Source organism: Myxine glutinosa, unplaced genomic scaffold, assembly GCF_964187855.1.
Source record: "Myxine glutinosa unplaced genomic scaffold, kmMyxGlut1.1 SCAFFOLD_601, whole genome shotgun sequence".
Taxonomy (NCBI): Eukaryota; Metazoa; Chordata; class Myxini; order Myxiniformes; family Myxinidae; genus Myxine; species Myxine glutinosa.
Window position 1 is genome coordinate 103,277 of NW_027616697.1, and position 14,163 is coordinate 117,439.

At 32.3% G+C, this 14,163-nt stretch overlaps 2 long non-coding RNA genes across 2 annotated transcripts; both read right to left on the reverse strand.

Annotated features, from left to right (window-relative positions):
• Window positions 1–970: 970 nt before the first annotated feature.
• Window positions 971–1,699, reverse strand: LOC144889043 (uncharacterized). Its single transcript, XR_013621549.1, has 2 exons — window positions 1,612–1,699; window positions 971–1,062 (listed from the first exon to the last, which is right to left on the reverse strand). It is a non-coding gene; the product is annotated as an uncharacterized LOC144889043 (long non-coding RNA).
• An 11,323-nt stretch (window positions 1,700–13,022) lies between these two features.
• On the reverse strand, window positions 13,023–13,347 carry LOC144889041 (uncharacterized). The gene is made up of 2 exons (XR_013621547.1): window positions 13,251–13,347; window positions 13,023–13,203 (listed from the first exon to the last, which is right to left on the reverse strand). It is a non-coding gene; the product is annotated as an uncharacterized LOC144889041 (long non-coding RNA).
• Window positions 13,348–14,163: the final 816 nt, after the last annotated feature.

Below are 14,163 nucleotides of genomic sequence, written 5' to 3' on the forward strand. Positions count from 1 at the left end.
ATTTCTCACAATTAAAGTACCAATCTTGGTTTCTTATTTCAGATTGGTACCATCGTTTAACACAATGTAAATACTGATCTTGGGTTCATAAAAGTAACTCAGTTCATATTACGGAATTAATGTAATTATCTTGGGTTCATATTGATGCCTTAGCTAATTTTACACAATAAAAGTACCGATCTTGGGTTCATACTATATATTGGCACCTTTGTTTATTTTACACAATAGAAATCCTGATATTGGGTTAATCCAAGTACCTTACTTCATATTACAGAATTAATGTAATGATCTTGGGTGCATATTGGTACGTTTTTTCATTTTACACAAATTACCAACGCTCGTTTCACATTGATACCTTAGTTCATTTTACATAATGAATGCACTGATCCTGGGTTCTATTGATACCTTCGTTAATTTTACACAATTAAAAGTACAGATCTTGGGTTTCTATTTATACCTTAGTTCATTTCATACAATGAAAGAACCGATCCTGGGTTCATGTCAATACCTGAGTTTACAATTACACAATTAAAGTACGGATCGTTTGTTCATATTGGTACCTTAGTTCATATCATACAACCAAAGTTCTGTACGTTGGTTCATATTGATACCTTATTTCATTTTACACAATCAATTTACCATACCTCGGTTCATATTGATGCCTTATTTCATTTTACACAAAGTACCATATCTTGGTTCATATTGATACCTTCGTTCATTTTCCATAATGAAAGTACCAATCCAGGGGTTCATATTGAAATCTTAGTTTTTGTTTTTTTTGCACAATTAATGTACCTATCTTGGGTTCATATTGATACCTTCGTTCATTTGACAATGTAAATACTGATCTTGGGTTCATAAAAGTATCTTACTTCATATTACAGAATTTATGTAATGATGTTGGGTATATATTGGAATCTTAGTTCATTTTACACAAAGTACCATACCGGGGATCATCTTGATACCTTAATTCATTTATAATGAAGTACCGATCCTGTGTGCATATTGATACCATAGTTCATTTTACAAAACGAAGTACCATACCTTGGTTCATATTGATACCTCAGCTCATTTTACACCATTAAAGGACCTATCTTGGGTTCATATTGCCACCATCGTTTATTTTTCACAATGTAAATACTGATCTTGTATTCATATAAGTACCTTACTTCATGTTACAGAATTAATGTAATGATCTTGGTATCATAGTTCATTTTATACAAAGTACCATTCCTGCATTCATATTGACACCTTAGTTCATTTTCCATCATGAAAGTACCGACCCAGGAGTTCGTATTGCTACCTTAATCTATTTTTTTTCACACAAATAAACACAAATCCTTGGTTCATATTGATACCTTCGTTCATTTTACACAATGTAAATTCTGATCACGGGTTCATACAAGTACGTTACTTCATATTACAGAATTAATGAAATGATCTTGGGTACATATTGGTATCTTAGTTCATTTTACACAAAGTACCACTCCTGCGTTCATATTGACACCTTTGTTCATTTTCCATTATGAAAGTACCGATCCAGGGGTTCATATTGATACCTTAGTGTATTTTTTACAAAAGCAAATAACGATCCTCGGTTCATATTGATACCCCAGTTCATTTTACACAATTAAAGGACCTATCCTGGGTTCATATTGCCACCTTTGTATATTTTACACAATTAAAGTACCGATCTTGGCTTCATACTTCATATTGATACCTTTGTTTATTTTACTCCTGTGAATACTGATCTTGGGTTCCCACAAGTACCTTATTTCATATTACAGAATTAATGTAATGATCTTGGGGACATGTTGGTATTTTAGTTCATTTTACACAAAGTACCATACCTGGGTTCATATTGATACCTTCGTTCATTTTACATGATGTACCGATTCTGTGTTCATATTGATACCGCAGTTCATTTTACACAATTCAAGGACCTATCTTGGGTTCGTATTGCCACCTTCGTTTATTTTACACAATGTAAATACTGATCTTGGCTTCATAAAAGGACCTCACTTCATATCACAGAATTAATGTAATTATCTTGGGTACATATTGGTATCTACGTTCATTTTACACAAAGTACCATTCCTACGTTCATATTGACACCTTATTTCACTTTCCATAATGAAAGTATCGATCCTCGTTTCGTATTGCTACCTTCGTTCATTTTACACAATGTAAATTCTGATCTTGGGTTCATACCAGTACCTTACTTCATATTACAGAATTAATGTAATGTAATTATCTTGGGTACATATTGGTATTTTAGTTCATTTTACACAAAGTACCATTCCTGCATTCATATTGACACCTTAGTTCATTTTCCAAAATGAAAATACCGACCCAGGGGTTCATTTGGATACCTTGGTTTATTTTTTTTACACAATTCAATACCGATCCTCAGTTCATGTTGATACCTTCGTTCATTTTATACAATCCAAGTACCATGCCTTGGTTCATATTGACACCTTCGTTCATTTTACACAATTAAAGGACCTATCTTGGGTTCGTATTGCTACCTTAATTTATTTTTTACCCAATTAAACACAAATCCTTGGTTCATATTGATACCTGAGTTCATTTTATACAATTAAAGTACCGATCTAGGGGTTCATATTGATTTCTTCGTTCATTTTACACAATTAAGTACCGATCCTCGGTTCTTATTAATACCTGAGTTCATTTTGTACAATTAAAGTACCGATCTAGGGGTTCATATTGATACCTTATTTCATTTTACACAATTAAGGAACCGATCCTGGGTTCATATTGACACCTTCGTATATTTTACACCATGTAAATACTCATCTTGGGTTCAAACAAGTACATTACTTCATATTACAGAATTAATGTAATGATCTTGGTATCTTAGTTCATTTTATACAAAGTACCATTCCTGCATTCATATTGACAACTTAGTTCATTTTCCATTATGAAAGTACCGACCCAGGGGTTCATATTGATACCTTAGTTCATTTTCCATTATGAAAGTACCGACCCAGGGGTTCATATTGATACATTAGTTTATTTTTTTCCACAATTAAACACCGATCCTCAGTTCATATCGATACCTTCGTTCTTTTTACACAATCAAAGTACCATACCTGGGTTCATATTGATAACTTCGTTCATTTTACACAATTAGAGGACCTATCTTGGGTTCGTATTGCTATCTTAGTTTATTTTTTTACACAATTAAACACAAATCCTTGGTTCATATTGATACATTAGTTTATTTTTTTACACAATTAAACACAAATCCTTGGTTCATATTGATACATTAGTTAATTTTTTTACACAATTAAACACAAATCCTTGGTTCATATTGATACATTAGTTTATTTTTTTACACAATTAAACACCGATCCTCAGTTCATATTGATACCTTCGTTCATTTTACACAATCAAAGTACCATGCCTTGGTTCATATTGATACCTTCGTTCATTTTACACAAAGTACCATGCCTTGGTTCATATTGATACCTTCGTTCATTTTACACAATTAGAGGACCTATCTTGGGTTCGTATTGCCACCTTCGTTCATTTTACAGAATGTAAATACTGATCTTGGGTTCATAGAAGTACGTCATTTCATATTACAGAATTAATGTAATGATCTTGGGTACATGTTGGTATCTTCGTTCATTTTACACAAAGTACCATACCTGGGTTCATATCGATACCTTAATTCATTTTACATGAAGTACCTATCCTGTGTTCATATTGATACCTTAATTCATTTTACATGAAGTACCTATCTTGGTTCATTTTACACAAAGTACCATACCTGGGTTCATATTGATACATTAATTCATTTTACATGAAGTACCTATCCCGTGTTCATATTGATACCTTCGTTCATTTTACACAATTAAAGTACCATTCCTGGGTTCATATAGACACCTTCGTTCATTTTCCAAAATGAAAGTACCGACCCAGGAGTTCATTTTGATACCTTGGTTTATTTTTTTACACAATTAAATAACGATCCTCAGTTCATGTTGATACCTTCGTTCATTTTGAACAATTAAAGTGCCAATCTTGGTTTCATACTTCATATTTCTACCTTTGTTTGTTTTACACAATGTAAACACTCATCTTGGGTTCATATAAGTATCTTGGATCATATTACAGAATTAATGTAATGATCTTGGGTACATGTTGGTATCTTGGTTCATTTTACACAAAGTACCATACCTGGGTTGATATTGATACCTTAATTCATTTTACATGAAGTACCTATCCTGTGTTCATATTGATACCTTAATTCATTTTACATGAAGTACCTATCCTGTGTTCATATTGATACCTTAATTCATTTTACATGAAGTACCCATCCTGTGTTCATATTGATACCTTAATTCATTTTACATGATGTACCTATCCTGTGTTCATATTGATACCTTAATTCATTTTACATGAAGTACCCATCCTGTGTTCATATTGATACATTAATTCATTTTACATGAAGTACCCATCCTGTGTTCATATTGATACCTTAATTCATTTTACATGAAGTACCTATCCTGTGTTCATATTGATACCTTAATTCATTTTACATGAAGTACCTATCCTGTGTTCATCTTGATACCTTAATTCATTTTACATGAAGTACCTATCTTGGTTCATTTTACACAAAGTACCATACCTGGGTTCATATTGATACCTTAATTCATATTACATGAAGTACCTATCCTGTGTTCATATTGATACCTTAATTCATTTTACATGAAGTACCTATCCTGTGTTCATCTTGATACCTTAATTCATTTTACATGAAGTACCTATCTTGGTTCATTTTACACAAAGTACCATACCTGGGTTCATATTGATACCTTAATTCATATTACATGAAGTACCATTCCTGGGTTCATATGGACACCTTCGTTCATTTTACACAATTAAAGTACTTATCCTGGGTTCATATTGATACATTCGTTCATTTCACACTGTAAATACTGATCTTCGGTTCATACAAGTACCTTACTTCATATTACAGAATTAATGTAATGATCTTGGGTACATGTTGGTATCTTAGTTCATTTTACACAAAGTACCATACCTGGGTTCATCTTGATATCTTAGTTCATTTTACATAAAGTACCATACCTCGGTTCATATTGATACCTTAGTTCATTTCACATGAAGTACTGATCCTGTGTTCATATTGATACTGTAGTTCATTTTAAACAAATAAATTACCATACCTTTGTTCACATTGATACCTTAGTTCATTTTACACAAAGTACCATATCTTGGTTCATATTGATACCTTAGTTCATTTTACACAAAGTACCATATCTTGGTTCATATTGATACCTTAGTTCATTTTCTATAATGAAAGTACCAATCCAGGGGTTCATATTGAAACCTTAGTTTATTTTTTTTTACACAATTCATGTACCTATCTTGGGTTCATATTGATACCTCAGTTCATTTTCCATAATGAAAGTACCAATCCAGGGGTTCATATTGAAACCTTAGTTTATTTTTTTTTACACAATTAATGTACCTATCTTGGGTTCATATTGATACCTAAGTTCATTTTCCATAATGAAAGTACCAATCCAGGGGTTCATATTGAAACGTTTGTTTTTTGTTTTTTTTACACAATTAATGTACCTATCTTGGGTTCATATTGATACCTTCGTTCATTTGACAATGTAAATACTGATCTTGGGTTCATAAAAGTATCTTACTTCATATGTCAGAATTTATGTAATGATCTTGGGTATATATTGGTATCTTAGTTCATTTTACACAAAGTACCATACCGGGGATCATCTTGATACCTTAATTCATTTATAATGAAGTACCGATCCTGTGTGCATATTGATATCATAGTTCATTTTACAAAACGAAGTACCATACCTTGGTTCATATTGATACCTCAGCTCATTTTACACCATTAAAGGACCTATCTTGGGTTCATATTGCCACCATCGTTTATTTTACACAATGTAAATACTGATCTTGTATTCATATAAGTACCTTACTTCATGTTGCAGAATTAATGTAATGATCTTGGTATCTTAGTTCATTTTATACAAAGTACCATTCCTGCATTCAGATTGAAACCTTCGTTCATTTACGTGATTATAGTACCAAACTTAGGTTCATACTTATAAGTACCTTCGTTTATTTTACATAATATAAATACTGATCTTGGGTTCACATAAGTACCCCACTTCATATTACAGAATTAATATAATGATCTTGGGTACATGTTGGTATCTTATTTCATTTTACACAAAGTACCATACGTGGGTTCATCTTGATACCTTCGTTCATTTTACATGAAGTACCTATCCTGCATTGATATTGATACCATATTTCATTTTACACAAAGTACCATACCTTGGTTCATATTGATACCTCAGCTCATTTTACACAATTAAAGTGCCAATCTTGGTTTCATACTTCATATTGCTACTTTTGTTTGTTTTGCACAATGTAAATACTCACCTTGGGTTCATATACGTACCTTATTTCATCTTACAGAATTAAAGTAATGATCTTGGCATCTTAGTTCATTTTACACAAAGCACCATTCCTGCGTTCATCTTGACACCTTTGTTCATTTTCCATTATTCAAGTACCAATCCAGGGGTTCATGTTGATACGTTAGTCCATTTTACACAATTAAAGTACCTATCCTGGGTTCATATTGATACGTTAGTCCATTTTACACAATGTAAATACTGATATTCGGTTCATATAAGTACCATAGTTCATTTTACATAATCAAAGGAACATACCTCGCCTCATGTTGATTCATTAGTTCAGATTACACAATTAAAGTACGGATCGTTTGTTCATATTGGTACCTTAGTTCATATTATACAATCAAAGTTCTGTACGTTGGTTCATATTGATACCTTATTTCATTTTACACAATCAATTTACCATACCTCGGTTCATATTGATGCCTTACCTCCTTTTCACAATGAAAGTACCAATTTTGGGTTCAGATTGAAACCTAAGTTCATTTACACAATTCGTTCATATTACAGAATTAATGTAATGTTCTTGGTATCTTAGTTCATTTTATACAAAGTACCATTCCTGCATTCATATTGACAACTTAGTTAATTTTCCATTATGAAAGTACCAACCCAGGGGTTCATATTGATACATTAGTTTATTTTTTTACACAATTAAACACCGATCCTCAGTTCATATCGATACCTTCGTTCATTTTTACACAATCAAAGTACCATACCTGGGTTCATATTGATACCTTCGTTCATTTTACACAATTAGAGGACCTATCTTGGGTTCGTATTGCTACCTTAGTTTATTTTTTACACAATTAAACACAAATCCTTGGTTCATATTGATACATTAGTTTATTTTTTTACACAATTAAACACCGATCCTCAGTTCATATTGATACCTTCGTTCATTTTACACAATCAAAGTACCATGCCTTGGTTCATATTGATACCTTCGTTCATTTTACACAAAGTACCATGCCTTGGTTCATATTGATACCTTCGTTCATTTTACACAATTAGAGGACCTATCTTGGGTTCGTATTGCTACCTTCGTTCATTTTACAGAATGTAAATACTGATCTTGGGTTCATACAAGTACGTCATTTCATATTACAGAATTAATGTAATGATCTTGGGTACATGTTGGTATCTTCGTTCATTTTACACTAAGTACCATACCTGGGTTCATATCGATACCTTAATTCATTTTACATGAAGTACCTATCCTGTGTTCATATTGATACCTCAATTCATTTTACATGAAGTACCTATCTTGGTTCATTTTACACAAAGTACCATACCTGGGTTCATATTGATACATTGATTCATTTTACATGAAGTACCTATCCCGTATTCATATTGATACCTTCGTTCATTTTACACAATTAAAGTACCATTCCTGGGTTCATATAGACACCTTCGTTCATTTTACACAATTAAATACCATTCCTGGGTTCATATTGATACCTTCGTTCATTTCACACTGTAAATACTGATCTTGGGTTCATACAAGTACCATAATTCATATTACAGAATTAATGCAATGATCTTGGGTACATGTTGATATCTTAGTTCATTTTACACAAAGTACCATACCTCGATTCATATTGATACATTAGTTCATTTCACATGAAGTAATGATCCTGTGTTCATATTGATACTGTAGTTCATTTTACACAAATAAATGACCATACCTTTGTTCGTATTGATACCTTCGTTCATTTTACACAAAGTACCATACCTTGGTTCATATTGATACCTTAGTTAATTTTCCATAATCAAAGTACCAATCCAGGGGTTCATATTGATACCTTAGTTTATTTTTTACACAATTAAAGGACCTACCTTGGGTTCATATTGATACCTTAGTTTATTTTTTACACAATTAAAGGACCTACCTTTGGTTCATATTGATACCTTAGCTCATTTTCCACAATGTAAATACTGATCTTGGGTCAATCTAAGTACCTTACTTCATATTACAGAATTGATGTGATGATCTTGGGTACATATTGGTATCTCAGCTCATTTTACACAAAGTACATTCCTGCGTTCATATTGACACCTTAGTTCATTTTTCATCATGAAAGTACCGACCCAGGGGTTCAGATTGATACCTCAGTTTATTTTTTGACACAATTAAATACCGATCCTCGGCTCATATTGATACCTTCGTTTATTTTACACAATTGTACTACCTATCCTGGGTTCATATTGATACCTTCGTTTATTTTACACAATGTAAATTCTGATCTTGGGTTCATACCAGAACCTTACTTCATATTACAGAATTAATGTAATGATCTTGGGTACATGTTGGTATCTTCGTTCATTTTACACAAAGTACCATTCCTGCATTCATATTGACACCTTAGTTCATTTTCCAAAATGAAAGTACCGACCCAGGAGTTCATTTTGATACCTTAGTTCATTTAACATGAAGAAAGTTCCAATCCTCGGTTCATATTGATACATTTGTTAATTTTACATCATTAAAGTACCGATCATGGGTTCGTATTGATACGTTAGTTCATGTTACACAATTAAAGTACCGATCTTGGGTTTAAATTGATACCTTAGTTCATTTTACACAATGAAAGTACCGTTGATGTGCTAATAATAATTTCTTCATTCATTTACATGATTGAAGTACCGATCTTGGGTTCATTCTTCATATTGGTACCATCATCTTTTTTTACACAATGTAAATACTGATCTTTGGTTCATGCAAGTACCTTAGTTCATTTTACACAATTCATTTAACATACCTCGCTTTATGTTGATACCTTATTTCATTTTACACAATTTAAGTACCGATCCTGGGTTCATATTGATACCTTAGTTTATATATACGCAATTAAAGTACTGATCTTGGGTTAATATTGATACCTCAGTTCATTTTACACAACGAAAATGAATATCCTGGGTTCAAATTGACACTTTCATTTATTTCTCACAATTAAAGTACCAATCTTGGTTTCATATTTCATATTGTTACCGTCGTTTAACACAATGTAAATACTGATCTTGGGTTCATACAAGTAACTCAGTTCATATTACGGAATTAATGTAATTATCTTGGGTTCATATTGATGCCTTAGCTACTTTTACACAATTAAAGTACCGATCTTGGGTTCGTACTATATATTGGCACCTTTGTTTATTTTACACAATAGAAATACTGATATTGGGTTCATCCAAGTACCTTACTTCATATTACAGAATTAATGTAATGATCTTGGGTGCATATTGGTATGTTTTTTCATTTTACACAAATTACCAAAGCTCGTTTCACATCGATACCTTAGTTCATTTTACATAATGAATGCACTGATCCTGGGTTCTATTGATACCTTCATTCATTTCAAACAAAGTTCCAATCCTTAGTTCATATTGATAACTTCGTTAATTTTACACAATTAAAAGTACAGATCTTGGGTTTCTATTTATACCTTAGTTAATTTCATACAATGAAAGAACCGATCCTGGGTTCATGTCAATACCTGAGTTTACAATTACACAATTAAAGTACGGATCGTTTGTTCATATTGGTACCTTAGTTCATATTATACAATCAAAGTTCTGTACGTTGGTTCACATTGATACCTTATTTCATTTTACACAATCAAAGTAACATACCTCGGTTCATATTGATACCTTACTTCCTTTTCACAATGAAAGTACCAATTCTGGGTTCAGATTGAAACCTAAGTTCATTTACACAATGAAATGACTGATTTTGCGGTCATATTGATAACTTTATTCGATTCACACACTTAAAGTACCATACCTCAGTTTATATTACACAATAAAACTGCCAATACAAGGTTCATATTCATAAATTCGTTAATTTACACAATTAAAGCAAAAATCTCAGGTTCACATTTCAACCTTAGTTCATTTCATACAAAGAAAGTCCCAATCCTCGGTTCGTTTCGATACCTTTGTACATATTTACATCATGAAAGTAGCGATCCTGGGTTCATATTGATAACTTCGTTCATTTTATACAAGTACCGATCCGAAGTTCATATTGATAGCTTTGTTTGTTTTAAACAATTAAAATACCATACCTCGGTTCATGTTGATACCTTAGTTAATTTTACACAGTTAAATTACTGATCTTAGGGTCATATTGGGACCTTCGTTTATTTTGCACAATGAAAGTACCAATCCTGTGTTCATTTTACACGATTAAAGTACCGATCTTTGGTTCATTCTTCAACTTAGTACCATCGTTTATTTTACACAATGTAAATCCTGATCTTGGGTTCGTACAAGTACCTTAGTTCATTTTACACAATCAAAGGAACATATATCAGTTCATGTTGATACCTTGGTTCATTTTACACAATTCATTTAACATACCTCGCCTCATGTTGATACCCTGGTTCATTTTACACAATTTAAGTACCGATTCTGGGTTCATATTGATACCTTCGTTCATTTTCCACAATTAGAGGACCTCTCTTGGGTTCGTATTGCTACCTTAGTTTATTTGTTTTACACAAATAAACACAAATCCTTGGTTCATATTGATACATTGATACCTTCGGTTCATTTTACATGAAGTACCTATCCTGTGTTCATATTGATACCTTAATTCATTTTACATGAAGTACCCATCCTGCGTTCATATTGCCACCTTTATGTATTTTACACAATTAAAGTACCGATCTTGGTTTCGTATTGCCACCTTCGTTTATTTTACAGAATGTAAATACTGATCTTGGGTTCATACAAGTACCTCACTTCATATTACAGAATTAATGCAATGATCTTGGTAGTATAGTTCATTTTACACAAAGTACCATTCCTGCGTTCATTTCGACACCTTATTTCATTTTCCAAAACGAAAGTACCGATCCAGGGGTTCATATTGATACCTTAGTTTATTTTTTAAACAATTAAAGGACCTACCTTGGGTTCATATTGATACCTTAGTTTATTTTTTTACACAATTAAAGGACCTACCTTTGGTTCATATTGATACCTTAGCTCATTTTACACAATGTAAATACTGATCTTGGGTCAATCTAAGTACCTTACTTCATATTACAGAATTAATGTAATGATCTTGGGTACATATTGGTATCTTCGTTCATTTTACACAAAGTACCATTCCTGCATTCATATTGACACCTTAGTTCATTTTCCAAAATGAAAGTACCGACCCAGGGGTTCATTTGGATACCTTGGTTTATTTTTTTACACAATTCAATACCGATCCTCAGTTCATGTTGATACGTTCGTTCATTTTATACAATCCAAGTACCATGCCTTGGTTCATATTGACACCTTCGTTCATTTTACACAATTAAAGGACCTATCTTGGGTTCGTATTGCTACCTTCATTTATTTTTTACCCAATTAAACACAAATCCTTGGTTCATATTGATACCTAACTTCATTTTACAAAATTAAAGTACCGATCCTGGGTTCATATTGATTTCTTCGTTCATTTTACACAATTAAGTACCGATCCTCGGTTCTTATTAATACCTTAGTTCATTTTGTACAATTAAAGTACCGATCTAGGGGTTCATATTGATACCTTCGTATATTTTACACCATGTAAATACTCATCTTGGGTTCAAACAAGTACATTACTTCATATTACAGAATTAATGTAATGTTCTTGGTATCTTAGTTCATTTTATACAAAGTACCATTCCTGCATTCATATTGACAACTTAGTTAATTTTCCATTATGAAAGTACCGACCCAGGGGTTCATATTGATACATTAGTTTATTTTTTTCCACAATTAAACACCGATCCTCAGTTCATATCGATACCTTCGTTCATTTTACGCAATCAAAGTACCATACCTGGGTTCATATTGATACCTTCGTTCATTTTACACAATTAGAGGACCTATATTGGGTTCGTATTGCTACCTTAGTTTATTTTGTACATAATTAAACACAAATCCTTGGCTCATATTGATACATTAGTTTATTTTTTTACACAATTAAACACCGATCCTCAGTTCATATTGATACCTTCGTTCATTTTACACAAAGTACCATGCCTTGCTTCATATTGATACCTTCGTTCATTTTACACAATTAGAGGACCTATCTTGGGTTCGTATTGCTACCTTCGTTCATTTTACAGAATGTAAATACTGATCTTGGGTTCATAGAAGTACGTCATTTCATATTACAGAATTAATGTAATGATCTTGGGTACATGTTGGTATCTTGGTTCATTTTACACAAAGTACCATACCTGGGTTCATATCGATACCTTAATTCATTTTACATGAAGTACCTATCCTGTGTTCATATTGATACCTTAATTCATTTTACATGAAGTACCTATCTTGGTTCATTTTACACAAAGTACCATACCTGGGTTCATATTGATACATTGATTCATTTTACATGAAGTACCTATCCCGTATTCATATTGATACCTTCGTTCATTTTACACAATTAAATACCATTCCTGGGTTCATATTGATACCTTCGTTCATTTCACACTGTAAATACTGACCTTGGGTTCATACAAGTACCTTAATTCATATTACAGAATTAATGCAATGATCTTGGGTACATGTTGATATCTTAGTTCATTTTACACAAAGTACCATACCTCGGTTCATATTGATACATTAGTTCATTTCACATGAAGTAATGATCCTGTGTTCATATTGATACTGTAGTTCATTTTACACAAATAAATGACCATACCTTTGTTCGTATTGATACCTTCGTTCATTTTACACAAAGTACCATACCTTGGTTCATATTGATACCTTAGTTAATTTTCCATAATGAAAGTACCAATCCAGGGGTTCATATTGAAACCTTGGTTTCTTTTTATTTTTACACAATTAATGTACCTATCTTGGGTTCATATTGATACCTTCGTTCATTTTACACAATGTAAATACTGATCTTGGGTTCATAAAAGTATCTTACTTCATATTACAGAATTTATGTAATGATCTTGGGTATATATTGGTATCTTAGTTCATTTTACACAAAGTACCATACCGGGGTTCAGATTGATACCTTAATTCATTTTAAATGAAGTACCGATCCTGTGTACATATTGATACCGTAGTTCATTTTACAAAACGAAGTACCATACCTTGGTTCATATTGATACCTTAGCTCATTTTACACCATTAAAGGACCTATCTTGGGTTCATATTGACACCTTTGTTCATTTTCCATTATGAAAGTACCGATCCAGGGGTTCATAATGATAGCTTAATTTATTTTTTACAAAAGTAAATACCGATCCTCGGTTCGTATTGATACCTCAGTTCATGTTACACAATTAAAGGACCGATCCTGGGTTCATTTTGCCACCTTGATGTATTTTACACAATTAAAGTACCGATCTTGGTTTCATACTTCATATTGATACCTTTGTTTATTTTACTCATGTGAATACTGATCTTAGGTTCCCACAAGTACCTTATTGCATATTACAGAATTAATGCAATGATCTTGGGTACATGTTGGTATCTTAGTTAATTTTACACAAAGTACCATACCTGGGTTCATGTTGATACCTTAGTTCATTTAACATGAAGTACTGATCCTGTGTTCAGATCGATACCGCAGTTCATTTTACACAATGTAAATACTGCTCTTGGGTTAATCTAAGTAAGTTACTTCATTTTACATAATTGATGCAAT